The following is a 26,262-nucleotide window of genomic DNA, read 5'->3' on the forward strand; positions in this document are numbered from 1 at the left end:
TCCTGGAGACCTCAGAATGAAGGCTCTCTTATTCTGAGCTAGGAGGACCCACTCAGAGCACACTACGCAGTCCTTCCTTGGAGGATGTGTGAGCCTGAGAGGCACGATGCATACTCGCTCAGCCGTGTAGTCAGGACGGCAGCTTTATTTGCAAGCATCCCCCCCACACACGCCCCGCCCAACACTACACCAGAGAAAGGGGATTTAGCTGTTTGCTCTCGTGCCCTTTAACAAGCACCTGAAGGTCCTAATCAAACTATGTTTGAGTCCAATGTGGAAAGACCCGGGGATGTGTGTGGGAGCCTCAGCAGTTAAGACCAAGCTGACTGGACTTTACCACCTTCCCGTTCATTCTCAACACCTGGGTAATGAATACGGTCACAGCCGTGAGAGAAATGTGTGCGAAGAGCTGTGGGAACCAAAGGAGAAACTGACTCAGTCGAGGAGAGAAAAAGGTCAGAGGAGGTAGCTAATGTGAGTTATAACTGTGTGCCCGTGTGCTAAGAGCATTAGACTCAGAAACACAAAGTCTTGAAAAGCACGAGAAAATAACTGAGAAATTATCTCCTGTATCTCCAGACTCCTGATCCACTTGCCTCTCATCCTGACTGGGTATCTTTTCCTCCATTCAATAGAACACTTGGAAAACCATCCATTGGGCCTCCTCTCTGGACCTTCTTTGAGCACAGTTGCAAATTCCCCCATATTCTCACCTCATTTTTCCTCCTCACTCCAGCCATGACTATAGAGAGGTGTCCCTCCAACTGTCTAAACCTTCTGCTCTTGCTCAGGATCCTGTCCGGGGACCCCCTCAGCCATCACACATTCCCTCACTTCTCTGTAGCTTCCCCTTGAACATGTTTGCCAGCCTGGGGCTTTGCTTTCCAGGCCTATCCAAACTCCCCTTTTTTTGGATAATCACACTGCATTTCCGTTGGGAGAACTGCAGTCCTCACATTTCAGGGGTTCCTGGTACAACCTTTAGTCATGGTGTCCCCCAGGCCTCTCCCAGTGGTGAGGACAGCTCTTGCCAGGCCATTCAGCCTCCATTACCACAGAACTGGGCTCTGGAGTTCAATGTCAGGCACAGAGGAGCATTGGAACTGAATTGTCTAAACGTGGTGCCCAGGAAGCTCAGCAGTCGAGGTCTTCCTGTTCTTTCCAAAGCTTGTTCAGCCTTTCTTTTGTTTGATTCCTTATGCCATTGGCAATCAAACATCTCTTCTCAGGCACCCCTAACATTCGAAAACTAAAGACTCCCATTTTGAACTTCCCAATGAAGCAATATTGATAGAGGTGTATGGGCAAGGCTAAAGCTACAACTTGGCCCCAAGTCCTCCACTGACAGAGCCCATCCATCTCCAGCCACTCACTGCCCCTCTTTTGAATTAGGCTGATGTTGAAGGGGGCAGACGCCTCCTGTGCATCCCCAACCGATGGTGAGCGTAGAGTCGTTAATATCATTCTGGGCTGGAAGGAAAAAATCAAACTTATGATAAACTGGCTAAGGAGAATCCACACGTGGGTTCTGAAGAGCTGACTGTGGTCCCTGGGGTACCCTAGGGATCATCAGCAATTTGAAAATATGTGCTGTAAGCCCGTCTTTAAGGTGCAATGGGAGATGCAAGGTAGTGGTGTGTAAAACACCTAAGCACAGAGAGATTTTAATCTCATCAGGGGAACAGGTCATGTGAAATATGGAGAGGACTGAAAATAAGGAGACAGTGTGGCTCTTCCATGAGAACAAAACACAACTGGACCAGCAGAGAGAAGAGTGGTTTCTTTCCTGTCCTGCGAGTAGGCATTTCGAGCATCCACTCCCCCCCGTTATTTGGGAGGATTCCTCCTGGCGTGTGAGGTGCATAGGCTGGAGTGCCCCTCGGCCCCCTGCCCACAGTGTGCGACGCAACTCAGGCTGCATAAGCCGGCCTGATGCTCCGCCTGGGTCGGGATCTAGACCTACCAACGCAAAGACCTGCGCACAAATCGGGCTAAGTGTCGACAGTGGGATGCTACCTGGCCGGGATGTCCTGGCCTTGCTGCCTTTGCCCAAGACCCACCGTGGCTTCCTGCTTTCCAGCCGCGGCACCTACCTGGGTTCCGGTCTGTTGGCTGGTCGCCCGGTCTCCTGCTGACCCTCCAGCGCCCGTGACCCTGTCTCCTAAAGCTGTTTTCTGTTGCTTTTACCAAGAATACTGACTTCTGTTAACCTTAAAAATAAAACTGCCAGGTATTTTACCGGCAAAAGATGGGTCTACCTGGGAATAGCAGAGAACTGCAATCCAGGACAAACACACTGGGGCAAAACCATGGGCAAGTGCTTAGCATAAAGGAGATGGATGCTCTTCTACAGAGAACAGCGGAGGTGTTGTGAGCAGAGTCCATTGGAGAAAACTGGGAGTTGGAAGCATAGCGGCTTCTCATTGGCTGGGTTGTGACCGTCTCTCATTGGCTGGGCTGTTGCCAGGGGAAGAGCAAAGCCTTTCTTCCCCTCGCTGGGTAGTAAAGGAGTTTGCGCCTCCAAGGTGCATCCCTTCCCGTTGAATTTGCAGTTAGCTGCGAGCAGCAGGGCCTGGGAGCCCTCCTTTGCTAAACCTCCCGGCCCCATCCTCGCGAGGTTTCCTTTAATTAATTTGCACACTTCCAAGGCCATCCTATTTGTAGGACAATTCCTCATTTCTACTATATTACTAGCTTTCTGAAAATCAGAAGTGTGCTTATTTATCTTTCCTGGCCTCAAGAGTTCTTGACACTGACAGGTCTTCAGGAACGGTGTAGCTAACTGGAAAAAAAAAACAAAAAAAAACTAAAGGCATCAAATGAAGACTCTTTTTGTGTCTGTGTGTTTTACTCCTGGCATTGTGGTAGACACCCGATTCAGTATTGTTGAAGGAATCTTGCCTTTGAGTCACATTAAATTCCACTTCTTGGGCGCCTGGGTGGCTCAGTTGGTTGGGCGACTGCCTTCGGCTCAGGTCATGATCCCGGAGTCCCGGGATCGAGTCCCGCGTCGGGCTCCCTGCTCGGCAGGGAGCCTGCTTCTGCCTCTGACCCTCCCCCCTCTCATGTGCTCTCTGTCTCTGTCTCAAATAAATAAATAAAATCTTTATAAATAAATAAATAAATAAATAAATAAATAAATAAATAAATAAATAAATAAATAAATTCCACTTCTTACGTGGAATTCCTCGGGGCTTCAGGCAAGTCACTTAATCTCCCCGGGCCTTAGTTTCCTAGCTTGCAAGCCGGGACAATAATTCCTACCTCGTTGGGCTACTGTAAAAACTAAATGAGACACTGAAATGGGAGATAAGTCTTTTCAGCAAATGGTGCTAAAACAACTGATACCCACTTGTGAAAAACTGAAGTCAGCCCCTACCTGCTGCACATCATACACAAAGATGACCTCAAAGTGAATCATAGACCCAAATGTAGGAGCTAAAACTAGAAAACTCTTACGAGAAATACGGAAGTAAATCTTCATGACCTTGGATTAAGCAAAGGATTTTTGAAGATGATAAAGAAAAGCACAAGCAACAAAAGAAAAAATACATAATTGGACTTCATCAAAATTAAAAAGTCTTCTGGGTCAAAGGACACCATCAAAAAAAAAAAAAAAGGAAAGAAAAGGTAAGCCATAAGAGAATATATCTGTAAATATAAGAAATGTAATGCTTTTAACTAAGAGGATGCTGATTGCAACAAAAACAAACTACCGTCCCAGCTATTTGCTATTAGCTTGTTAGACTCCCCATGCCTCGTCCAGCACCATCTCATTTGTAACATTATGCTGGCTTCAGGTGGGCTCCAGAATAAAACCAAAGAATAAAGATCAGAGACTATATTCTGCTGGGGATGTAACATATCATTCTATAATTTCTGTAAGAATATTCCACATTTTATTCTTAGGAAGTCAGTTCTATAGTTTCTGGAGAACTGGAAGGCTGCCACTCAAGATGTCCTCTGGCCCCTCACCACCCCTCACCTCAAGCATGTGACACTATTTGTCCTCTGATTGGTAGGAAGCAAGAATAGGGTGGTAGAATCAGTTGTTTATTAGACAAAGCACCATATCGAGTGCTTGAGGCAATTTACATACTTTATCATTCAGTCAACTCCAAGTGGTCATTTATTATTATCTTTATCTCACCAAAGGTAAGCCCCATGACAGCTGGGACTTTGTTTTATTCCTGTATTCCCAGCATCCAGCACAGCACCTGATACATGGGGGTGATGAACAGATATGTCCTGAATAACAAGGCTCAGAGAAGTTGAGACACTTTTGAAGACTGTCGCAGCCAGTCAGTAACAGGACTGAGATTTGAACATAAATCTCAGAGTATGGTCATTATCTCCAGCGACAACTCCCTCCCGAAGTCCCTGAACTTTGCACATTCAATTCCCTTCACAAATAGACATCTTAACCTTAATACATCCCAAACTTTCAGGTACCCAGTTCAAAACCCTTGGCTATCCTTGACCTCTTGTTCTCTCAGCCTCCACCTGCAGCCTGTCAGGAAATCCCACTGTCTCTGCGTTCACCGCCTCTCCAGAAGCTGGCCATGTTTCACCACCTCCCCTGCTACCTCACTGTCCGAGACACAGCCACGGCCGCCTCTGGCCGGGTTGTTCCCCAGCCTCCTGCTCTCCCCAGCCCCATCGTCAGTCACCCTCCCCACACGATCTAGCTCACAGTGCTGCCTGAGGGACTGCAGGACTGAACGTGCCCCTTCAACATTCCCATGTCGAAGCCCTAACCCCCATTGTCGTGGCATTAGGAGCTGGGTCTTCGGTAGGTGATTAGGTTTAGATGAGAGTGTGAGGGGAAGCCCTGGGGTGGGATTAGTGCCCTTACAAGAAGAAGGAAACACTGCAGGGCTTCATCTTTCCACCGTGCGAGGACACAGTGAGAAGGCTAGCCTCTGCATGCCATGGAGAGGGATGATCCTAGACTTTCCAGCCTCAGAACTGTGAGAAAATAAGTTAATGTTGTTCAAACCACTCAGTCCAGGGTGGTTTTTTTTTTTTTTAATTTTATTTATTTGAGAGAGAGAGAGAGCTCATGCACAAGCAGGGAGAGAGAATCCCAAGCAGACCCCACGTGGAGCACAGAGCCCGACGAGGGGCTCGATCTCACAACCCTGAGCTCATGACCTGAGCTGAAATCAAGAGTCGGTCGCTTAACCCACTGAGCCACCCAGGTGCCCCATGGTGTTTTATTTTTTGGCAGCCTAAACAGACTAAGACCCTGTTAAAACATAAGGCAGATCATGCCACTCCTCTGCTCAAAACCCTCCAGTGGCCTCTTTAAGAATCAAGGATAAATTCTTCACAGTGGCCGACAGGGTTCTATGTACTTGTCCCCCTTTTCCTATCTGGTCCCCCCAAACCCCATTATTATATCCTTCTAGCTGGCTAAGTCACCCATACACGCCTTCCTTTTGGTCCTCAAGTCTGTCAGCCTTGTGCTTTGGGCCTTCCTAGGGTGTTTTCCTCCACCTGGAATGACTGGTAGAGTCATCCCCCCACCCCAATCCTCATGACTAACTCCCCCCGCCACCTCCCTCCTACAGGTCTCTGCTCAAAGCTGACCTGGCAGAGCCCTATCCTGACTCCATCATCTTAGCCTCACCTTTGCTACCACTCCTGATTCCCTTATCTGCTCTATTTTTAGCAGTAGCGTTGATCACTTTCTGACATACTACTTTCTTCCTTTTTCATGGTGCTTATTACCCATCCCCTCCTGCTACCATGTAAGACCCCGGACTGCACAGGCTTGCTCTCCGATGAGCCTGAGCCTCTGCACTTGACACACTGTATTTGTTGAATGAGTGACTGTCCCTGAATCACAAGTTCTTGAATCCTGAATGTTAAAACTGTAGAGGATCTATTTTAATCCTCTGTTTATAGGTGAGGAGACGGGACTCCGAGAGGTGACAGGAGTGGCTGAGGTCATACACAGATGGCTGGTGAGAGAGTAAATCGATAAAGAGGCAGACCTTCTCCACCTATCAAAGGCTCTACTGGGGCATGTGAGCATCTGTGGCTTAAAAAAAAGTTATCAGAGCAAACGCAAAGATCCCCGACCTGCAGCCCCCTGCCCTTGCGGAGGGAACAGGCGCTGCGGTGTGTGGCCACCAGAGGGCATGCATGCGCCAGACTGAACGCCCAACCCGCCAACTTCCCAGGGAGGAAAGTGCCCACCCAGCACCGCTAGAGGGAGCAACGGTGCCGCCAGCCCCCAAAAGGAAATGCGGCGGCGGGAGGGAAAGCAGGATTTCCACGGCGGAGCTACTTACCACAGATCTCGAGCCTTGTAACCAAACTACTTATTAAAATGCCATTGGAGAATGTTGCTGGTAAACTGGTAAAATTTACAGTCGCTTTAGGAAACACCGTGGAGCTCTTGGCTTCCGTCTTTTATTCCTTTCATTCCCGGAGCCCTCCCTTTGCTGCATCTGGTGGGGCTGGGTGTCTGCAAGTGTTAGGTGACCCCAAAACAGAGTCCTAAACTTTAGCTGTCAAACAATGAGATGGGAAACCAGACTGGGTTTTGTTTGAATGGCATTTCATTCCCATGACTGAATAGCCCAGAATAGCTCCACATTGTTGTTGTTGTTGTTGTTTTTTAAAGATTTTATTTATTTATTTGAGAGAGAGAGAATGAGATAGAGCGAGCATGAGAGGGGGGAGGGTCAGAGGGAGAAGCAGACTCCCCGCCGAGCAGGGAGCCTGATGCGGGACTCGATCCCGGGACTCCAGGATCATGACCTGAGCCGAAGGCAGTCGCTTAACCAACTGAGCCACCCAGGCGCCCAATAGCTCCACATTGTAAGAAGAGCAGCGGTTACCCTTCCCTCCGGATGCTCACTGATCTTTTGTGCACAGGAGAGGATTTGACCTTCATGCTGTGTGGATGCAGTAGACACTATGATCCCCATTTTGCAGCTGAGGGACCTGCCCTCACACAGATGTAGGCAGAAGAGATGAGTTTTGACCTTGAGCTATTTTATTCCGATGCCCTTTGGTGTAACCACTCCTGAGTAAGTCCCTGGTCATATTGAAATCCCCTGGTGTATCAGTCCGGGTTCAACCAGAGAAGCAGAACCTGCAGGAGATACATATTGAAAGAGCTACTGCACAGCTGAGCTTTTGTGATGGTCGGGGCTGGCTAGGCAAGTCTGAAACCCATAGGACATGATGTCAGGAAGGGCAGGCAGAAGCTGCGGTCCGCAGGCTTCACCAGGGAATCCTCAGCTCCGCTCTTGAGGCCTCTCACCAGATTGAATCAGGTCCACCCAGATTAGTCTCCCTTACTTAAAGTCCACTGATGATGGACTATAATCACAGTCACAAATACCTTCACAGCAACACCTGAGTTCGTGTTTAATTGAATAACAGGGGCCCATAGCTATCTTAATGAGTTCGGGCTATTGTAACAGACCACCACAGACTGAGTGGTTCATCAACAACAGAAATCTATTTCTCACAGTTCTGGAGGCTAGAAGTCTGAGATCAGAGGGCCAGCACAGTCAGGTTCTGCTGAGGGTCCTCTTCTGGGTCGCAGACTGCTGACTTCTCACTGTATTCTTGTGGAAAGAGAGAGAAGCAGCAAGCTCTCGCTTGTCTCCTAAAGGCACTCATCCCATTCCTGAGGGCTCCACCCTCAGGACCTCATCTAAACCTAATTACCCCCTAAAAGCCCCACCTCCTAATACCATCACACGGGGTGGGTAGGGTTTTGACATATGAATTTGGGGGGAACACAGGCCAAATTGACACACTGAAACACGATTATACCTCAAAAGCTTTTGAAAAGCAGGGTTTTTTTCAGCCTCACCCCAAACCAACTGAATCTGAATCTCATGGGATGGAACCTGGACATTCATTTTCTTTCCTTGATTTAAAGTTCCCCATAGTGGGGATGCATAGTGAGAGTTAAGAACTATGAGTACGATCACTGAGATGAGGGCCTTCAGAACTTGAATTGAGCCACACAGTACTTGGTTTTTTGTGTTGGCATCACCGTAGAGAAGCCAGGGGCCATCCTGGAGGGAGCACACTCTGGCTCCGTGTTTGCTCCGTGACCCTGGGCGGGGCCCTCCATCACTCAGCCTCAATGTCATCACCTGGGAAAAGAGGAGAATGGGAGGAGAGGTCCAAAGTGCCCCACTCATCTTTACCCAACTGCCATCTCCCTTCTTTATTTCAGAATCTCAGATTTGTTTGGCCTCACTATTGCCAGTCCCGGGAGATGAGTCGTGATTGGCCCAGGCCAGGCAGTGGCAGCCCCCTTCCTTGGGCACTCCTTCCAACAGCTTCCCTTGCAGCCACCAGTGGGCACTGGACCCACTTCTGGGCAATGAGATACAAGTTAACTTGACCATAGTCATCGGGGTAATATTTCCCTCACCAATAGCGAGCACGATCCTCCTGCTCCACCTGCAGTCACGAGGGAGCGAGAGCCTGACATGATGGCACCCCATGTGATGCCAGTCAAGGGACAAAAGCCCACCTGCAGAGGGGGGAAATCAGACAGACAGACAAAGCTTGGGTCCTCGATGCCCCTGTAGAGCCGGGGCACCACGTCCTCCCTGTGATTATAAAATCTTTGCTGAGAACACCTTCCCCGATTAGCAGTAGTCCAAGTTTGGGGGAAAGAGAGGAGGATTCCGCAGCCATCTCATTCCAGGGATCTGGTATTTGTGGAGCAGACGGTGAGATGTTGGAGACAGAAGAGTCTCAACTCCGTAATCCAGCTGAGCATGTACCACACCTGACCCTAAGTGTCTCCACATGTAGAATGCTTCTTATTTATCACAGGCTCTTTCAGGGAATAGCAATCAATCTTGAAAGTAGCATTCAAGACCCTCCACAAATACAGCTATTCCCTGCTCGAGTCAGAGGTGCCATGCCTCTTCAATGACTCTGGAATATTCCACAGTGATTCCCATGTTCATCTTGCTTGAATTTCTTCACCCTTCTTTGTCTGTCTGAATCCCACCATCTTAGGTCCAACCTCCGCCAGCAAGACATGAATAACTCATCTACACCACCACTTTCCTGACAATGCAGAGCCCTGCCACAGTGCCCTTAACTAGAGCATTTGACCTCACAAAACAAGAGCCCTCAGGGAGGCCTCTGGATGCCCACCACACCTGCAAAGCATCTTGTTGTTTCCTTTTATTTTTTTTCCAGTTTTATTGAAGTATCATTGACATACATTGTATTAGTTTAAGGTATACAATGATTTGATACATGTATATACTGCAAAATGATCACCAGAATAACTCTAATTAGCATCTATCACTTCACACAGTTATGAACCTTTGCCCCTTGTGATGAGACTTTTAAGATCTACTCTTAGCAACTTCTAGATATATAAAATACTATTGTTTGCTGTAGTCCTCCTCTTCTACCTCACATCCCCAGAACGTATTTATCTGATAACTAGAAATTTGTACTTTTTGACCCCCTCTACCTAATTCGCCCACCCCCACCTCCTGCCTCTAGCAACCATCAATCTGATCTCTATTTTTGAGAGTTTGGTTTTTTTAGGTTCCACACGTAAGTGGGATCGTACAGTATTTGTCTTTCTCTGTCTGGCTTATTTTGCTTAGTATAATGCTTTCAAGTTTCATCCACATTGTCACGAATAACAGGATTTCCTTCTCTTTTTTGGCTCAGTAGATTTCCATGATATATCTTCTTTATCCGTTCATCTGTCCATGGACACTTAAGTTGCTTCCACATCTACTGTAAATGCACAATGCTGCAATGAACATGGGAGTATATATATCTTTTCAAGATAGTGATTTCATTTCCTTCAGGTATATACCCAGAAAAAGAACTGCTAGATCCTATCATAGTCATTTCTTCATTTCTTCCTAATAAACCAATTCCTCATAATTCAATTCAAAACCATGTTTGAAAGTGCCCCAAAGTGGCTAAAGTTCCGTTCAGTGACATTGTGTTATTCTCATACATGCTGCTCAGTTTCCTTAAACACATCACTCATCCAAAGGACCAATACTAGAAGGAAGAGAATACTGCTAACAGCTTCAAGGTTGTTCTATTTCTGAAAATAACTACCCAGTTTGATCTCCTTTACCAATGTGGGACAGTCTTTTTCTATTAATTTTTTAAAGATCTTATTTACTTATTTGAAAGAGAGAGAGCATGAGCAGGGAACCCAATGTGGGGCTTGATCCCAGGATCCCAGGACCACAACATGGGATGAAGGCAGATGCTTAACCGACTGAGCTATCCAGGCGCCCCCTTTTTTAAATTAAATTTCTTTAGTCCGCATTTGCCCAAATTACAGGGCATCCTGTATCTCTTCCTAAGACATGCCCGAAAAACTTGCCCAAGCATCCCAGGACGTATTCAGCTGCAAGAGGCGTGTCTTGCTTCCAAACAATAGGCTAGGCTCAGAGCCAGAGAAGCCAGTCAAAGACGAACGGGCTCCAACTTTCTGCCCTCATAATTTCTCTTGCTCTAGGGTAACTGTTGAAAACTGTCTTTATGGTTCAATGTGTCCTTGCTTTTACCACTCCAAATGAACTCAAAAGCCAAAGTCATATTTTATTTTGAGGGAGGACAAAGGACAAGTCCAATCTCTCCAGAGTTATGTCTGTCTGAGGCTTAAAGCCCCCGGGGGGGAGGAGTTTACACTCAGCCCCACAGGATGCTCTCTTTGTCTGGTTTTATTGGGGACACTTTGAGCCTTAGTCACACAGTCAGCCCAAACCAGCCCACAAATGGACCTTCTGGTGGGGGCATTGGGCCCAGGTTATCATCTGGACTCACACTTCCCCAGAACTGGGTTCCTTGTTGGGGGCCCTTGGTGTCCTTTCCCGTCTGACTCATCTCTGTGGGGGGGGGGGGGTTTCTATCACATTGCATTCTCGAAAGGGAAGAGGACAGGAGACTTTCTTTCTGCGGTGGCAACTTGGTCCCTATTCAAAGTTACCCACATTCCTCTAAGTGAGCACTCTACCTCACAAGGGATATGTGGGGACTGAGTTGTTCAGGTCAGAAATGTCTCAGGGTAATTAGTGCCTACTTGCCTTAAGACAGAAGCACTGGGTGGTGGCACTAAGTGACCACACAGGGGGGTGACCGGTGTATCCACCCAGGCAGAGAACCAGCTGATCCCTTCCTTTTTGGCAGCTACTTTAAGTTCTGCTTCGTCAGGTACACAAGAGCTCAGACTCAACTCTGAAGGGGCTCAAGTGTCCGTTGGGGCACGGGGTGGGGGGCTGCACCCCAATGGAGTGGGAGCTCTGGTCAGAACTGAATGGAATCACATGGCAGGAGTCAGGGACGACCAGACACTGGTTCTCCCCTGGTGTCCCTCCCTTCCTTCTTGTCCGGGACTGCAGACCCACCTGTGAGGACGAGGATGCAGGGCCTCCATCTGGGGGCCAGGAAAGCAGCTGAGAGCAGGCTGCACGTGCTCACTCCTCTGTCACATGGAGGGGTGGGAGGACAGGGCTTGGAGGCGCCACACCTGGGCCATCGTGGCTCATCAGAAGACAGGCCCCCACCGCCCCCTTGTCCTCGTACATAGCTCTTCCGGGATTAATTTCAATCATTTCCGCCATTGCCCAGTGTCATTCCTCACTTAGCTCCCAGAACCCACCTCTTGGCTTCCGTGGCAGGTGCCACATTGAAAGTCTCTTGCAGAGTGGTGTTTCTGGGGCAGTGAGTAACAGGAGGATTGGAGGGAAGGAGGATGAAGGGGGAGAGATTAGAAGTTGCCCTAGACCTGGCACCTAAGCCTTTGGCGAGAAGGTCCCCCCTTTCTCCGGGTTCAGGCTCATTGACTCAGAATTGCTCACTACTTCCAAAACAGACTGAGCGTCTGGAGTGTCTGTCAGGAGCCTCCTCAGGACAGATGAAGGCCCCACTTCTGAGAGCTGCACCGCCCTGTGGTGGTTTGCAGAACAGATTTGGAGCCTTCTCACTGGACACAGGGACAGTGTGTGAATTTCTTCCATTTTCCTAGGGGAAGTTTCCAAAAGTTTTCCAAGGGCCCTTTCAGCTGTGGTCTAAATTCAGGGCCTTGGCACCACTCCAGGGAGGAACCTCATTTACTTTGGCACCTGGGCACTTCCTATTTCGTCCCAGGCCCAGAATGTATGGAATAGGGCTTTGCTGGGAGGCACACTGTAGTAATTCTCTCTGCTGTCAGGACACATGGAGCCTGTGACTGTGTAAGCCTTCGGGGACCTCCCCTGCTCACTCGCCTGTTGGCTTCGGTTTAAGGGAGTTGCCCACAGAGGGACGTCTGATGAGGGGTTCATGCTTGTTGGATCGTGGAGGATGTTACAAATACTCAAATTTTCCTTGCAGGTATTTTTTCCCCCTCCAACACTAGACAAAATGTATAGTGTTCATTTTGGAGAATCTATTCAAAAAGTTCATGAAAGAATGATTTTCACAATCAAGAAGTCGATTTTTTTCCTTTTCTTCAGGCTCATGGGTAACACAGCTGGGTGAGGCCAAATATATGCCTGATGCAGGAATGCTGGTTTTGCTCCTAGCACTCTCCAAATGTACAAATTGGACAATTAATTTACTCTTTTATTTCTGGCAGGGGAAGGTAAGGAGGACATGCCGGTTCCCATTACTTTACTGCAGGCTATCCCAGAAACGTACTAATTGAGTGTCATGAAGGCTACCAATTGTGCTGGCGCTCAGGCTCTCAGCTCCAGCTTCTTGCTCCCACTTTTCCACCCAGGAAATGAGGACCACTGGGTCATCATTAAGAAGAGATCTTGGAGCCTCTCCTCCATCACCATGCATGGAAACACTGCCATGGTTCACCAGAGGCCTCATCCTGCCCAACGTCCCCGAGGAAGCAGGATGCCACAGCCCGCGAGAGCTGGCCCAGCTTCCGGGCATTGGCCCAACCTGGGCTGTGGCTGGGGTGCGCCCACTTTCCCCGATCCTCCCCAGTTAGGAACTGGCTCATGTCTCTCAGAGGGATGGCGACCAGAATGAGTTGTCAACGTTAGCTGCTTTATGGAATTCTATAAACGGTTTTATTCTTGTTTTTGACGTCTTGGCCTTTTTGTTGGCTTCAGGAAGGAGTGGGCCTGAGGTAAAGGTGTGTTGGAAGTGGGAGGGGGTGGAAATCGAGTGCATTCTCAAGGGGTCATGAAAAGAAATTCTGTCCCTACTCTCTCCTCTTGACTTGATATGTGTTGTTTATATTTCTGATTAGGGTAAAACCACAAAAAAGAAAAGTAACCTAGAATTTAGAGGGTTTTATTTTTGTAGTTTAAAATACAGCATTTTGTTGGGGCACCTGGCTGGCTCAGTCAGGGAGAGCATGTGACTCAATTTCAGGGTTGTGAGTTTGAGCCCCATGTTGGGTGTAGAGATTACAAATAAATAAACTTTAAACATTTTTTTAAAGTAAAGCTTTTTGCCTGTCATTTTGTCTTTTTTTGCATATGTGAAAGCATTTACTTTGGTTATATCTGCCTTATATGCATTCCCCCCCACTTTATTAAGAGATAACTAACATATAACTTTACCTTAGTTTCAGGTATGCAACATGAGGATTTGAGATTTGTATATATTGTGAAATGATCACCACAATAAGTTTAGTTAACATCCACCACCTTACATGGTTACAAATATTCTGTCTTGTGATGAGAACTTTTAATATCTACTCTTTAGCAACTTTTTTTTTTAAAGTAGGCTCTGTACCCAGAGTGGGTCTTGAACTCGCGACCCTGAGATCAAGACCTGAGCTGAGATCAAGAGTCAGAAGCTTAACTGACTGAGCCACCCAGGCGCCCCATCTCTTAGCAACGTTCAAATCAATCATGTCATTTTTTAAAAATGGAGTGACTGGGCCCTCTTGGCTCCCTGATCCCACAGCACCAGATATGTTTCTGAGCCTCTATAGTTATCACACTACACTGTAATTATTTGCCTCCTTGTCTGTTTCTCTCACTAGACTGAGCTCCCAGAGGCCTGGAACACTTCATCATTATTTCCCCAGCATCCAGCACAGTGCCTGGGACACACCACAGCTCGACAGACATATGCCAGAGGAAGAGCACACACCAGTAAAGCATGCCGCATCTTTGCCTTTTTCTTTTTTTTTTTTTTTCATTTGTTAGGAGGCTGCCCCAAAGGAGAGTGGAATTGGGCAAACAGCAAACAGGCAGCCCCTGGACTTCAGGGCTGTGTTCCAGCCTGTGCTGGCCAGTCTGGGCCACTCTGCCCTATCTTCTGGGCCTGCCTTTCAGGACTTAGGTTTCCAAACTAGATGACACAACGACAGAAGTCAGCTTTGTATTCATCCTCGCCAGCCCAGTGGTCAGTGGGTCAGCTGTCCTACCTAGCACCACCCAAGCAAACAGACAAGTGTGTCCTCTTTGACTCACTTGGCCTGTGCGTGAGCAGAACCATGTGACCCCCCCCCAAAAAAAAACTATGAAGTGTGTCGTGTTTTCATGGGATGGAGCACTGTGGAGCTGGGAGCTTCCCTCTTCCTCACATTTAAGGTCACGGGCAGTTGTGTTTTGCACGGCTTCCAGAGCAGGAGGCAGTAAATACAGTTGGGGGGGGGTGCGCAAGGAACAGCAGTGGCCTTCAGTTACGGGCTCGTGCAGAGAAGAGCCTGAAGCTTCCACAACAGTACTGTGTGCACAGCGGAACGCTGGGGTGAGGTGGGGTGAGGTGATTCGAGCCTGTGGTGTGTTTCAAAAATACCTGCCTGGGCGCCTGGGTGGCTCAGCCGTTAAGCATCTGCCTTCGGCTCAGGTCATGACCCCAGGGTCCTGGGATCGAGCCCCACATCAGGCTCCCTGCTCAGGGGGGAAGCCTGCTTCTCCCTCTCCCACTCCCCCTGCTTGTGTTCCCTCTCTCGCTGTCTCTCTGTCAAATAAATAAAATCTTAAAAAAAAAAAAAATACCTGCCTGGTGTGCAGTGAGGTCTAGGTCAACCTCAGCGCTAATGCTGGAAATACCTCCTGACAGGGGTTCTGAACTCAGAGACTCCACAAACTTATATAGAATTGCATCTTTCTTTCCCCCCCAAAACCTCTCACTGAAATGTAGTATGTTCTTCGATTATGAGTGTCAGCAACACCACCAGGAATAGCACCCTCTGATACAAACTATTTTCAGGCCACCTCAAAGTGGTTACAGAGATCCCACAATGTCATTTCCAGTCACTGCTACTTAGAAATGATGTAGCTTTTAGACCCATGCCAGATCTTGTTTTTTAATGCATTAATAAAGAAGCGTTTGAGGTATTTGTCAGGGTTCTCCAGAGAATCAAAACTAATGACTTATTATGAGGAATTGATGGACATGATTAGGGAGGCTGGGAAACCCCATGGTCTGCCACCTGCGAGCTGGAGACCCAGGAGAGGCGGTGATAATAGTCCTCAGAGATGGGGGGGGAGGTGCGCAGCGGATGAGAGAAGTCCCAGGAGAGGTCAGGAGATGATATGCCAGTGCAAGTTGTCAGACAGACCCTTCCACTGTCTTTTTGTTCTATTCAGGCCCTTAATGGATTGGATGAGGCCCACCCACATTGGAGAGGGCAATGGCTTTACTCACTCTACCAATTTGAACGCTAATCTCATCCACAAACACCCTCAAAGATACACCCCAAAAAAGTGTTTAACCTAGCATCTGGGTACTCCATGATCCAGTCAAGTTGACACATAAAGTTAACCAGCAAACTATATGGCAAACTTAGTTATTTAAAAAGTATTTTTTACAGGGCGCCTGGGTGGCTCAGTTGGTTAAGTGTCTGCCTTCGGCTCAGACCGTGATCTCAACGTCCTGGGATCGAGCTCTGTATTGGGCTCTCTCCTCAGAAGGGAGTCTGCTTCTCCCTCTCCCTCTGCACGCTCTCTCTCTTAAATAAATTTAAAAAAACTTAAAAAAAAAAATAAATAAAAAGTATTTTTATTACTGTATTTCAATGTAATTGGTTTCTTTGTAGTTCTGTGCATTTTAGATTATGTATTTTTTTATTTTTTTAAATATTTATTTATTTCAGAGAGAGCGAGCGAGTATGCACAAGCAAGGAGAGCAGCAGGCAGAGGGAGAAGTGGGCTCCCCACGGAGCAGGGAGCCTGATATCATGACCCGACCCAAAGACAGATGCTCAACTGAATGAGCCACCCAAGCATCCCTACATTACCTATTTTAAAACATCATCTTGAGAAGAAACAGACAGGTTTCACCACATACCAACAGCTAAAAATGTTAAGAACCCCTGTGAGAATAAATTCGCTCCCATGTGGCCACTAGCCTCTGGCTACTTCCTGGGAGGAAATGAATCCTTCTCGAAATTATACATTTCGTTGTACATTCTTTCAATACATTTAAGGGAGGGAGGGGTATGCCATTTATCAGTTTATTGCCCCTCAACTCTAAATTCTCCTTCCATGGCATGTTGGGCCACGGAACTGGGCTCTTAGGTAAGCTTTTCTCCTTTGCTGCTGGTATGGTGCTGAACCTTGCCAGTAGAGGGCGCTAGAGAGACGCTTCTCTTCCGGGAAGCCAGCCTGCTTCCTTTTTCTTTTCGCTCCTACTGCATGGCCACCAGGGGCATGGGGGTGAGTGTCCGATGGTGCTCACCCCCATCAAGCTTCAGTGGCGCCCCACAATTGTGCGTTCCATTTGTCCTTTCCTGCCCACCAGCTCCCAGAGGAGGCCTCCAGCTACCAGCCTGGGAGAGAAAAATGGTCTCATTTTGGTGAGTGCCCATGCTGAGATTCAAACTCAGTGTTTTTTTCTTATTGTTTTGTTTTGGTTTTTTCCCAAAGGCTGAGTGCCCTCTACTGCACAGTGCTGCTTCCAGACTAAAGATGACTGCATGGATCTCCAGCTGGTCTTGGCCCCACCGTGATGGCCACTGTCTCCATCCCATGGAAATGCTGCCTTCATTCATTCATTTGCTCATGTATTCATTCAACAAACATTTGCTGCATACATTGACTACCCTATGCAAAGTTCTGTACGCTAATGTTCACAGAGGTGGCTGAAGCCCTGATCTCCAAGAGCAACAAGAATAATGGTGAGGCTGTCGAGGGAGAAACATGTCAGAGGCTGTCAGAAGGCATCTCTGAGAAGGTGAGGCTTGAACTGAAGTTTGGAAAACAGCCAACCAGGAAGAAAACGAGGGAAGGATGTTCCCGATAGATGAAAGAGCAGAAACAAAGGTATGAAGAGAACCAGGCATGATTTGCTAGGGAAACCATACCTCACTGGCTGAAGGGAGTGCGAATGTTAAACTTGGGGAAAAGGTCATGCTTCTCAATATACAGAATCGTTAAATTGCTGTGGTCCGAAACTATGCGTGGCTGCAAGAGGCCAGACTCGATCCCAGGGTGCTGGCAAAGCGCGCGCAAGCACAGTGACCACTGGTTAGGACTGCCCCTTGGCCGCAGACGCAGCCTGATTTTTCGTTTTCAAGTGTAAGAGAATTGCACGTCTTAGGAATGGTAAAGCAGAAGATTCATGAAGTGAAAATGGAGTTGTAGAAAGGCCACGTGTGTGGAAGGTCTGGCCAGCATAATGATAAAAGGAACATATGCTTTGGAGTCAGTCTGGTCTGGGTTTCAAATGCAAACTCTGCCACTTACAGTTATATAATGTGGTGCCAGTTACTCAGCCCAGAGAGTCACAGTGTCCTCATTTGGAAAATGGGGATAATTATTTACCTCATAGAACAAGATAAAATATGCAAAACCCACACTGGATCTTAAGACAACAGCTGTGAGCCAGGGGGAGCATGAAGGGCCACAGTGTGGTTCTTTGCTGGGCCAGCCTGGAGAAGAGTCCCCAAGCAATCCCTCTCCTGAGCAATTCTTGAAAAGGGATGCTTCATTATATCAGTGCTCTGCAAACTTTTTTGACCTTGCATGCTTGTCAGTTACAAAATTTTGAATGCACACCCCAAATATAGGTGTATGTACTTATTAACAGATTCTGTAAATGTATTATTACTCCATGAACATACTATACCCATTATGAAACATAAACAAAATGGGAAAGTACAAGATAAAGACAAAATAAACAATTTAAATAAATTGTTTTATTAGTGGTGCCAAGAGCCCTTGACCTATCACTAACCAGAAACCCCATTTTCTGTCAGAGCACTCTGATTATATATACTTGGTTTCTGAAAATCTTGATTTACATTTTGTGATACAGTGACTTGATTTATAAGCTTGCTTTTTATGCCATTAGCAGCTAAGTAATCCAAATGAAAGAAGTGCGTCTTTGGCTCAGCTCACTAAATTATGATAGTCGCCAGTGACTTAGCGAGGCCAAATGGTGCCTGAGGGCAATCGAACGATGGCTCATCTCCTTAGACTTGCCCAGAAATGAATAAATACATATAAAACTAGGGTGAATTCATGTGTTCAATGTTCAACAAATCTAAGGATATTAACTCAGTGCAAAATTGAAATGAAAAATTCTCTTACCGGTTTCTTTGCTGCTGCCCCCCAGCCATCCCTGGGAACAAATGAACTTTTGCACTAGTTCCCCATCACAGGCTGGGTATTTTGTGACATGGTAGCTGACTTCCCACAGAGCCAGCGAAATCCGAGAGAGTGAGGCAGGAGCTGCAGTGCCCTTCGTGACTTAGCCTCGGAAGTGACACATCATCGCTTTCACTGCATTCAATGCAGGTGTGCCCTGATTCAGTGGAGGAGGGGGCTCCATAAGAGCAAAAACCTCAGGCAGCATGGATCTCTGGGGACCACGCAAGACTGACTATGGCAGAATGTGGCAGAAAAATGAAAGAGTAATCTGGGGAAAAAAGAGAACAGAACACCCAGAAAACAGAGAATCCAACTCAGCAAAGTAACAGAGGATGACACTATGTAGCTGGGTGAAGAAGGAACCAGATCAGATTGTATGAGGAGGATGGAGAATGCTGGGAGGAAGGTTTTCAAGAAAAAAAAGGAAAGAAATAAAAAAAGACTATCCGATATGCTTACATATCTTAAAAAATTGGTTGATACATAAACAATTTCATAGGAGAAGATCAAGCCTTCCTCATATAGAAAACTATAAAGGGAAAAATGGACAAGGTAATTGTAAGCCCAGGAAAACAAAACATTTTGCAAGCAAGAAGACATAATAATAGTAGACTACTTAGGTTTTACAGTGAATATTATTTATATGAAGATACTAATGTCAATACCTTTATTGACCTAACTAAAAATGGGACGTAAGTATTAGGAAGATGGCCAGAGACGTGGGGGAAGGGAATATACAAGCACCAAATCTTCATTTAGCATAACAGAAAATCAATAGGCAACGTTCAACTTTTAAGAAACTCACACAGGCATACTATTTAGAAAACTAGAAGTCAATATTCAAACAAAACAGTTGAATTTAAAGTGATCTCCTCTGGGGATCAGAACCAGAAGCATGGGAGGTGGAGGGGTGAGGCAGAGACCACTGTTTTTTGCTATAAACCATTTAGTACTATTTAATTTTCCTTGCTCCTACAAAAAAAGAAGTCTAATTCAAACAATATGTATAAAGTAGAACTCCTAAGAACTATCAACTAGCATTTCCGAGTTTTTGCATCATGCTTTAAAATTACATTTATGGCCACATGTATATTTGAAGAATAAACTACCACTGTGATGAATATATAAATAAATGTTTTTACCATATCATGTGTAGTCAATTATGGGAACGAAAATGGATTGGAAATATACAAATAAATGACTATTTAAATTACCCATTTAAAAAAAATATTCAAACCTTTCAGAAATCATTGCTGTGGCCCTTTGGTGGTACAGCCTCTTCCTTATTTCTGCCCATTTCTGGATTTCTTAGTCCTGTCCCCCAGGACACCTGCAACGCCTCCTCCTTCAAGATTTTAACGCCTTGGCTCCACTTTCACTCCTCCCTCCCACTCGACATCCCACAGCCCTGGATCCACACTTCATTTATGAAATTTTAAGCTTCTGTCTTGTATTATTTATGTCCATGTCTTGAGGAAAAGGTTTGTATTCCAATTAGCAGCTTTCTCCTACAAATACGTGTCCTCCTTTGCACCCCCATTCACTATATATTCTACACTCATTTTTTCAATTGCTGAGTTATTACAAGCAGCCAACCACCCTTATCAAAGCTTAAGGCTACCCATGGTTATTCTATAGTGAAAAGAGGAGCTTTTAAAAGTTATTACCTGGAAGCTTAGAGTTCTTATTAATATTGCTGGGAAGCTAGAGGCTCCTAGGGAGCATGTGGATGAACACTTTGGTCAATAGCTGGCTTTCTTCAGTGATAAATTCAAGTCAACATTACTCCTTTATCCTACTAATGTGCTTTAAAAATTCAAGGTACTTGAACAACGAGCTAAACACAGACCTCTGCCAGAACTACCATTTTTTGTCAGATTTACTTTTTTTTTCTTTTTTCTTTCTTTTTTTCTTTAAATTCAATTAGCCAAGTCATAGTAGTAGATCATTAGTTTTTGCTATAATGTTCAGTGATTCATTAGTTGAGTATAATTACCTGACCTTGATGCAAATGTGTTTGATTAAACCTGCAAAGGTATATAATGTTCTTAAATGGCAAACAAAATATACATAAAACGTGACAATGAAAAAAAAGAACTCAAGGAATTATCTTACCTTCTTTGCACTGGCCAAAGCTCCTCTTTCCCTCAGTGCGCCTGATGGTCCACGCTCTCGCCTTGGTGCCTCAGAGACATTTTAGGAAAGACTGAAAAGTGAATACATTGATGTGAACCCTTCAAGGACTCACCTTGTGACCCTGAGGGGGCGGGGGGACGACACACAACTCACTAGAATAAAGGGTAAGCATATTAGAACTTCTGTATTTAATTTTTACATTAAAAGTAATTAAATGACTCACATTATGTATGAGTTGTCACTGACATCATCATCAAGTTCCCGTCAGATGCCTCGTGTCACTTACAGCCCCGAGAAGCAGTTCCACACCTGGCAGCGGGTGTGTGTATGACAATGACCCCCATTCATTTCAACTACTTGAAAGTAGTTTTCAAGATATACCACCAAATTGAACTGAAATGAGCCTCACAGAATAGACAGGTGAGCACTAATAATGTAAGTGCCATGGACAACCAGAAAGTGGCAAAATGGACATGTGATCTCGGGATGCTTTCTTTGTCGTCCCTACAATGAATGATAAGGTAAAAAATTACGATCATCTAATTTTATCCTGTAAGAAGTTGATAAAAAAAATTTCAAACATTTCAAAAAAGACTCAAAAGAGGGATTCACATCCATCATCTGTAATAATGAACCTTAACAAGAGTGTATATTGTGCCTTGGGGATTGGTAATGAACTATATAAATGCTTCCTGGAAGAGCAAGACATTTTTAAACTGAGCATTTAGAACATGAAGACAGACCTCTATAATTGGTATACTGAAGGGAGTGATATCTATTTCTAGAGTTCTAAGTAGTATGTTTATGGAACTATTTAAAAAAAAAAAACTTGGACATTATCTATTGATTTTCTGCTATGCTAGATGAAGATTTCGTGCTCCTATATTCCCTACCCCCACGTCCTTTCTTGCCATCCTCCCAATAGTTGTATCCCATTGTTAGCTAAATCAATAAAGGTACTGACATTAGTATGTTCTTGTAAATAATACTCATTGCAAAACCCAAGTAATCTACTATTATGTTTTCATTCTTGCAAAATGTTTTGTTTTCCAGTAGTTTTCATTGGTTTGCTTTCTTTATACTGAGACTTCATTTTTCCCCATCAGATTATTTATTAACCAACTTTTTTATGCTTAAGCATATCAGATGGTGTATCATTTTATTATTGTTGTTTTTTCCTGGAGACCGCTCCCCCCCAGCACCCTCCATCCTCCACATACAATCTGGACTGTTTGCTCTTTAAGCCTGCTGCACTGCATCATCCTGTATTATCCTAGGCTTATTAGGGGACTAAGTGGAAAAGGGATTACAGCAAGATTGTCAAGGGGCTGGTTTGCGACAAAAAGGAATTAGGATTTCATTAAGTTATTGGAGAACCATAAGAAGTGACAAAAGGAAATCTGTTTGAGAGAGTCACTACACCAGAGCAACTCATGGTCAAGGAGACCTTGTCTTTCCTCAGGTTCAGCTCATAGCCGCACCCTCTCCTTCCTTAGAACCACCATCCATACACTTAGACTATAAAAAATATGACTTGGAATAATTAAACACATGCTGGTCCCAAATCTAATGTTGAGGCACTTATGATGGGAAGGAAACAATCTCTGATAAAAGGTCAAGGACAAGGAATTTTCAGTGTCCAGGAATTCATGGTCAAGCCAATGTAAATCTCAAAATTTCTTCACATATTGCACTTGAACAAAATCCATGTCAGAGCAAGCATTTATTTAAAATGTAAACCCTGAAGTTGGAAATAAGGCCAATCAGGGCCATTCAAAAGATTACAAAGACGATTTGAATTTCAAAGGGCAGAGAGAGCAGGAGAAAATGTGTTCTGACGGCCACATCTACCAACCAGGCGGAACCAACAGAACCACTCCTCCAACTCTCCCATTCTTTGGACACTCTTCGCCTACTTTTGTCTGGTCTATGCTTTTGTCATTTACATTATTAAAATTTATATTATCATAACTATTTTACTGTCTTATAGAACTTTGTAATTTTCCAATGATTTCACAACAATCCTGTAAGACCTCTGAACAGCATATGAGGTAGATATAAGGTAGATGAATAGGGCTGGCTGTGTAATTCCCGCTTTTATAGGTAAAGAAACTGGTACAAAGAGAGGTTTAATGGCTTCCTGAGAGTTCCATAGCTGGTCAGCAGCCTCAACAGCTTGGAAGAGTAGTTTTCCAACTGTCAACAATTATTTGGGTCCTTTCTTCCAGGACTTCTTGTCTTTTGTTCTTATTTCGCTTCCAATTCTTTGTTTCCTTCTTCTCAACATGGTATCTATTTATTATTATAAGCGAAATCTATCCCTTATCATATCTATAGTTTGTTTTCTGTTGTTAATAACTTAAAAATAATTTTAATGATCATAAAAATTGATACGTTAATGAATTCATTATGTTGATAGACATTAAAATATAATTGCAATTTAATATATTTTAATAATTACATAAATTCAACCATTTTAAAAAAGTCATGCTTTTAAATAATGAATAGTTTTACAAATACAATTATTTTTTTCTCAAAGTCTTGTCTTTTTACTTGCATTTGGTTCTCAACCTTCTCCTCCGGCCCCACCCTGCTGATCACAGGGTTATGGGTGAGGAGCATTCCCACTCCTGAAGTAGCGTCCAAACGTGTCCCCCAACTCTCCTGCTTGAGGTTCACATGAGCCTCAATTTCAGAAAGCTGGATTCTCACATTCTGAATGCGTACAAGAAATTAGGAGGGCTTAAGTGAGGTAAGGCATGGTTCATCCACCTTGCCACAAGATTCTTTTGGCTTACAAAGGTTTCCCCATGGGATCTGTACAAACATCAAGCTTTCTATGTGTTTTTAGTTCAATCCAATGATCATAAATTTAACACCCCTGGAGTCTCCAGGCAGGGGCACCCCCACCGACTGCTGCAAATGCTGAGCCAGCTCAACCACACGGGGGAGCTGACACGCCGGGGGCGGGGGTATGGGGGTCCGCGAAGCTGAGGCCTGCGCAGGAGCACGTCATTCTGTGCAGCTGAGTCCAGGGCTCTGAGCTCCGCGGCCATCAGGAAGAATGAGGACTACTCTCTCCTGCTGGAAAGTGCTCATGGCGGTTAACCATCACCACTTGATCCTCATCTTAATTGCTTCCTGTTCAGTGAGTCCAGGGCCTTGCTCCTCCGGGGCCACAAACACAGAACATCTGCAAACACCAGGACAGCATCCCCAACGGCTCCAGATTGCACAAAGACAGTTCTCAGTGGGGGGCTGTGTCCCGTGGACTTAATCCCGAGCCACATACTGTCCGCCTGGGGTCATTCTGGCCTGTGCACATGTTTTGTTTAACTTGCAGTGTTTTTTAAATGGTTTAAAATAGATACCAGCAATTTAGAATGAAGAATCACAGAAAGTTCCAATTTTCCAGGGCGCCTGAGTGGCTCAGTCATTAAGTGTCTACCTTTGGCTTAGGTCGTGACCCCAGGGTCCTGGGATCGAGCCCTGCATCGAAAGCCTGCTTCCCCCTCTCCCACTTCCCCTGCTTGTGTTCCCTCTCTCGCTGTGTCTCTCTCTGTCAAATAAATAAAATCTTTAAAAAAAAAAAAAAAAGAAAGAAAGTCCCGATTTTCCATTCCTTTTGAAAAACAGGTATTCTGCAAAAAGAATGAAATCTTGCCATTTGCAATGACTTGGATGGAACTAGAGGGTATTAAGCTAGGCAAAATAAATCAAAGACAAATATCCTATGATTTCACTCATATGTGGAATTTAAGAAACAAAACAGATGAACATAGGGGAAGGTAAGGAAAAACAAGATGACAACAGAGAGGGAGACAAACCCTAAGAGACTCAATTCTGGGAAACAAACTGAGGGTTGCTGGAGGGGAGGTGGGTGGGGGATGGGGTGGGTAACTGGGTAATGGACATTAAAGATGGCAGGGGTTGTAATGAGCACTGGGTGTTATATGCAACTGATGAGTCACTAAACTACCTCTGAAACTAATAATACACTATATGTTAATTAAATTAAATTTAAATAAAGAAAAAAAAAGAAAAATCAGTATTCCTGCAGCCATGGCCCCAAATTCCTACAAGGCAGCAGCTGGGGCTGGACTGGGCCAGGACTCCCTGGTTCACCGCTGCGCCCACCAGGATCTCCAGGTGCTTCCCTGGTCCCCAAAGGGTGGGAGTGTGCCTGCGCCATGGTGTTCCCTTAGGGCCCTCACTCCCTGCCCAGCCCGGCAGCCTGTTTGCTTTAGTGGCTTTGGGACATCTGTGTGCGCTGGGGAAGGATCAACACTTCTTTTCTGTGGCCCGCTTATCCTTGAGTCATCACTTTGTTCTGCCACCTTCTGAGGTGGAACCACCTCTTACCCCAAGTAGCCTTGATTTTCATCCCCCCAGGCTCCGGAAATAGCTCCGATCACCCACATGCGATAGGACTTTCCTCTCAGACTCTGGGAGAACACCTGGTGGAAACCGGATGTACCCAGCGGGGAAACTGAGGTTCAGAGCAGCAGGGCTGTCCCGGCTCAACTGGAGCTGGCAGGTGCTGGGGCTGAGGGTAGCGGGGCATGGGTCTGTCCCCAGCCTTCTCTGCCCCAGCGAAACAGCGTCTTTCTCTTGCTGCTCCAGAGCCACCGGAGTGAGGGGACCCTGCCCGGCTTCACGCCTAAATCGGGTCTGAGGGGAACAAAACAAGCCTGTGAAGGAAAGGGGGCCTGAGAGGGAAGGAATACGGGCACACACCACATGGCGGGAGGGGTGGGGGAAGAAAGGCGAAGCTCACTGCTTTTCCACACTGCCTACCCACGGCACAGGCACAAAGCAGTCGATTCTGTGAACTGTCCTGCGGGGACGAGGCCACTCAAAAAATGCCATTTGCCAAAGGAACTCACCACCTATATTCATTTAGCCCTCCTAGATGTGTAATTTAAAAAAAAAAAAAAACTAAATACAGAAATTGGCTTTTTTTTTTCCCTCCAAGTGAATATTTTTATATCACTTACTGTGTCTTTCCCCGTAGTAGAAGGGATTGTTAGACGCAACCGACTTTTTCCTCTTCCTCCTCCGCGCAGATTGCATTTCCGGGTTTCCCTTGCAGTTAATTGTGGTCATGTGACTGGGTCCCAGCCAATGGGGTGTGAGAGGAAGTAATGCTGGCACTTCGGGCTCTGGCGCGTAAAGCCTGTCACTTTCTTTTCTCTTCCGCGGTGACCTAGGAAGTATGGATTGAAGAGTGCACAGGTTGGAAAGTAGCCTGTCTCCTGAATTACTTCGTTTTATGTGTAGCATTTGATAGGTTCGTATCCCTCCTCTACCAGAAAGGGACAAATTTTTAAATTCTTCTGTGCCTTGGTTTTCTCATCTGCAGATCGGGACTATTGACAGAAACACCCTCTTAGAGCTACTGGAAACATTAAGTGAGTTAATATTTGTAAGTCCCCTGTAAGAGTGGTCTGCTTATAGCGGACACTATATAAAGAATATTTAATAAAATATTAAAAGCTCTCTAAATGTTATATTAGGCTCTATGGCTGTTCTAAACGTTTTAACAAATTTCTTTGGATGATAATGAGAATCACTTTGGCTGGTAGTTTTG

General features: G+C 45.6%; 1 long non-coding RNA gene across 2 annotated transcripts in view; it reads right to left on the minus strand.

Annotated features, from left to right (window-relative positions):
* LOC145723132 (uncharacterized) overlaps window positions 1–25,763 on the minus strand; it is a 217,110-nt gene extending 191,347 nt beyond the window's left edge. The window contains exons 1-4 of one of the 2 annotated variants that reach the window (XR_014147989.1): window positions 25,670–25,763; window positions 20,652–20,742; window positions 8,414–8,515; window positions 7,997–8,129 (exon numbers count right to left, since the gene is read on the minus strand). This is a non-coding gene — a long non-coding RNA (uncharacterized LOC145723132). The remainder of the gene's footprint in view (window positions 1–7,996; window positions 8,130–8,413; window positions 8,516–20,651; window positions 20,743–25,669) is intronic. The other variant, XR_014147988.1, reaches the window with a different exon arrangement.
* Between the last annotated feature and the right edge of the window lie 499 nt (window positions 25,764–26,262).

Source organism: Leptonychotes weddellii, chromosome 8 (assembly GCF_054177405.1).
Source record: "Leptonychotes weddellii isolate Sample4059 chromosome 8, ASM5417740v2, whole genome shotgun sequence".
In the NCBI taxonomy this organism is placed as follows: Eukaryota; Metazoa; Chordata; class Mammalia; order Carnivora; family Phocidae; genus Leptonychotes; species Leptonychotes weddellii.